The sequence below is a fragment of the Scyliorhinus canicula genome, chromosome 12 (assembly GCF_902713615.1).
Source record: "Scyliorhinus canicula chromosome 12, sScyCan1.1, whole genome shotgun sequence".
Lineage (NCBI taxonomy): Eukaryota > Metazoa > Chordata > Chondrichthyes > Carcharhiniformes > Scyliorhinidae > Scyliorhinus > Scyliorhinus canicula.
In genome coordinates this window covers 36,787,595-36,792,114 of record NC_052157.1, presented here as the reverse complement: position 1 = coordinate 36,792,114, position 4,520 = coordinate 36,787,595, and the positions used below count along the sequence as shown (strand labels likewise).

The 4,520-nt window shown below is 41.2% G+C and overlaps 1 long non-coding RNA gene across 1 annotated transcript; it reads right to left on the bottom strand.

The window, feature by feature from the left end:
• Positions 1-1,138: 1,138 nt before the first annotated feature.
• LOC119974641 lies at positions 1,139-4,208 on the bottom strand. Its single transcript, XR_005462544.1, has 2 exons — positions 4,064-4,208; positions 1,139-1,511 (listed from the first exon to the last, which is right to left on the bottom strand). It is a non-coding gene; the product is annotated as an uncharacterized LOC119974641 (long non-coding RNA).
• Between the last annotated feature and the right edge of the window lie 312 nt (positions 4,209-4,520).

Here is a 4,520-nt window from a genome sequence, read left to right as displayed (position 1 = left end):
ACCCGTTCGGGTACACAGAGGGAGAAATTAACTAACAAGCACGTCTTTCAGGACTTGTGGGAGGAAACCGGAGCACCCGGAGGAAACCCACGCAGACAGGGGGAGAATGTGCAGACACCGCACAGACAGTGACCCAAGCCAGGAATCGAACCTGGAACCCTGGCGCTGTGTAGCAACAGTGCTAACCACTGTGTTATTGTGCCTCTATGATTCTAAATGCATTGTGGTGTCCTGGGCTCATGAAAGGTGCTGAATAAACACAAACCTTTCTTTTTTTCATTTATTTCCATCACTCTATTAAGATTTGGAATGTGCTGCCCGAAAAGGTGGTAGAAAAAAAACCTTAAAATAACTTGCAGAAGTGAATTGGCTAAATACCTGGAGCAGCTGTGTGGAAAGTCCAGGGGAATGGGACCAATTAGATAGTTCTTTTAAAAAGCCAATACAGACACAATGGCCTCCTCCTGTACTGTAATTCAGTGATAATCATTTAATAGGAATTAGCGTCAGTCATATTTACATTCTTTCCAGATGTGTTTGATTGCTCCTTCAATTTAACATTGAAAGTGAAGATTATTAAGTTTCAAACCTCATTTTGGACTGACAAGTTGCATTGCGGTGTCACATAGAATGCTTAACTCGTCCTTTATATTTTGTTATTTCTTCTGGTTCCCCTAAATTTGAAATAATTACGCAATGGACTCAAAATGCTGGAGCTTCATGTGTGTATACTTCCTTTAGGGAAGGAAATCCACCGTCTTTACCCATTATGGTCGACACGCGACGAGACTCACCGCAATGTGTTTGAATAGTGACTGCCTCTAAAATGCCTGAGCAAGCCACTTGGTTCAAGAGCAATTAAGGATGGGCAACAATTGCTGACCTTGCCAGCATAGCCCACATCCCACGAAAGAATGAGAAAAACCTTGCGGCTGGTGGACTGACACATTGGGTGGGATTTTCCATGCCATGCCATCGGCAGGACTTGGAAGATCCCTCGGCAGGAATGACTGGAAAATATCGGTTACTGTCACTCAGCACATGACTGGAGCGTAGCAGTAAAATGTAGTATGCCAGATGTACGGCCCCAGAGCAATCAGTTCCTATTCATTTACAAATAGTATAAGTATATAACATGTTTCAATTAAAATATTATGTTTTTTATTTGAATTCCAAAATAGAGTCTGCTCACAGATTGAATTGATTCATCAGTAGATATTTAGGCTGGATTCTCCGGTCCCCCAGTTACGTGTTTCTGGGCGGCGTGCTGTTTGTTGGCGGCGAGATTCTATACTCCTGTCGCTTGTCAATGGGATTTCCCATTGAAGCCACCACATGGCACCGGGTAACCCTTGAGCGGCGATGCACTGCCAGCGAGAAAAATGAATCGCAACGGCCGGAGAATTCTGTCCAAGGTAACATCAATCCGGAGGTTAATACACTGCAACCTGTGTTCATCAATTCATCTTCCATTCTGTGTTCATATAACAGCAAGAGTGCTCATTCACCGTCTTTGATATTAAAAAAAAAAATCTTTTTCATTTTCTCTCCCCCACTTCGGTTCGAGTCCAAAGTTCAAATTTATTTGCACACTTTACAACCCAGGTGACAATCACTGCAGAAACTATTCAGGATCTTTTCTCAAATATGCAAGTTGTAAAATCACTTTGCCGCGTTTTAAGTGGGTTTCAGTAGTCCAAACAATTTTGAAGGGGAAGATGGTTTGAAACAAAAAAGAACAATGATCATAGAGGCAGCGCAAGATGTGAATTCGAAACGGAATTCTTGGCTTCAAAATCACTTGAAAACAAAATGGCTCTTCCTTCTAAAACTATTCAAACAATGTTTAGTTTTAATAAAACTGTTTGTGGAATCTGCAATGCCTTCGGTTGCGTGAGTACATTATGTTCTCTCCCTTAAATACCCTGCAGTCCTGCCCTCCCCGCATCTGTTTCTTTATCTCTATACTATGCTGCCACTCACTGCTATCAGCTACACCTGTGCTCTAACTTGCACCATCGCTGGTGTAAACACAGTAAAAGTCCTTGACCTGAGGAACTTGGAGTTCGCAAATTTAACTCTTCACTCTCTGAACTATCAAAAGAAAAATAACCTGCTTGATTTGACTGCCTATATTGTATTGGTGGACACTCTGAATCCTCTGCAGCATGTAAAAGACCAGTTTTTAAAAATAAATTTAGATTACCCAATTATTTCTTCCAATTAAGGGGCAATTTAGCGTGGACAATCCACCTACTCTGCACATTTTTGGGTTGTGGGGGCGAAACCCACGCAGACACGGGGAGAATATGCAAATTCCACACGGACAGTGACCCAGAGCCGGGATCGAACCTGGGACCTCAACGCCGTGAGGTGGTTGTGCTAACCACTAGGCCACCGTGCTGCCGTAAAAGACCAGTTTAAGACCAGTCCCAAGCTCTGAATCTCGCTCACTTTGACCAGATGTTGGAAGTGTTTGATATTAATCAGAGTCACTCTGCATCCACGTGGGTACAGCCACAAGCACAAGTCAAACAATTAGATTAATGATTAATGAGTTTATCTGTGATTAAATTTTTTGATGCAGAATGCAAACTAGAAACATGGAAGAGGCAAAGAACTACAAAGAACTAATATGGATCAAACTAAAACGAGCAGCAATGAGAGATAATTTCAAATGGCATTAGCCTGTTTCTTAATAATATTTTGTTTTAGTGAACAAAGATGTGTTTTACATGATGTTTAGTAATATGTTCTAAATTAAAATGGATCGGTAAAAGTAGCCATCTTGCATGTCTAAGATGTTGGACAGAGATTTGTGTTAGTATTCAAAAACAGAAAATGCTGAAAAAACTCTGGAGGTTGGCAGCGTCTGTAAGGAGCAAACACAAGGTCAACGTTTCAAAGTCCTTTGGCTCTTCATTCTGATGGACAGCCAAAGGATTCAAAACAATAACTCTGCTTCCTTGCCTGACAAATGCTGCCGGACCGACTGAGATTTTCTAGCATCCTCTGTTCTTGTTTCAGATGCCATCATCCGCAGTATTTTGCCTTTTACTGTTGTATCTGTATTGTCTCATTTGCCAAATTTCTGATCTCGACCATATCTTGAATGGGTGGCAAGCAAAGACCATCTACTTCACAGATGACGGAATCCAAAAACAACACTCAAAGTCACTCTTGCATGCCTCCTGGAATAGAGCAACATTGCAGAGACCCAGTAACAGAGCTAGCCCAACTAAAAACCATGTGGAGTCGTAGATGAGGATGCAAGTTGGCAGAAAAACATGGCCTGTGGTTTCGGTCTAAATCCGCCCACCCTGTGCCTCAAGCCTGAGGTTCAATCCCTTGAAACTGTTTGCCGTTGGGGGGGAGGTGTATGTTTTTGAATGGGGTGGAGTGTTCATCACATAGCGTCCAGTCAGTCGCCCCACAGTCACGTTATTAGACATTAACCAACTGTACCTGCAGTGATCAGCCGTCAATTAAGGTCTGACCCCGTTTGCGAGTCTCCTGCTGCTGTTGTAATCACTTTAAATTTCTTCAAATTCAGTTTAATTGAGTCCAAATTCATTCAATTACAGGAGAGCAGGACACACCTGTGTGGCTTCAATTGACTGCCGTATTTACCAAGGGCAGATCAAAGCAGTCAATTGAAGCCAATTATAAAGTAAAACCAAGTGTATTAAATCAGTCAATTGAAGAATGGTTCATTTCCTAGCAATAACAATCCTCTTTGTGATGCTGAAGAATGCCTTGATGTAGTCACAAATCGATGATAGGTTGCTTATTTCCACTGATCCACAGGAGGTTTTAAATATGGGCTTCTAATCATAAATGTGAACTTAAACCTGTGTGTATCACCGCCTGGGGGCAAAACCAATGCACTGTCCAGTGAATTATTGGTGAACTTTGATGATTTATGTGGTGACCCATAATCGGTCATTTTGGTTGTACTCAGAAGACATGAATATGAGCCAGTTTGGAGCTATTCAAATTCAGATGGCCTCCTCTACTAAAAACCTCACACAACATGGAGAAAGGGACAAACAATTCTCGAAACCTTTACATCCCAACAAAGCTGTCTGCGATCTTTGCAGGTGAGAATTATTCCATATGATGAGATAGATGTCAGAATCCCACAGCAGGTCATTGGGAGAGAGTGGAGGATAATCCTTGATACTCGAACGTTTGAGTTGCCACCCACATCTTGCTGAATTAATGATCGAGTGGTGAATATCTATCATAGTGTCTGTTATAGAGTGTTGTTATTATGCATCTTCTTATTTAAATCCATTGCTGATGTCATCAGTAAGTACTGTGACATCATTCATTGTTGTTACCTGTGTATATTCACATTTAACTCTTGCTAGTTCTAATTCTATTCCATTACCGTTAATTCAATGTTAAACAGCTGCTCTAATTTCTGAGTCCATATTGTATTTTAAACTTTGTTATCTTTATATATTAAAGAAGATTAACTTATAACGCCTTTTTCACTACATTTTTGTGGTCAAGTT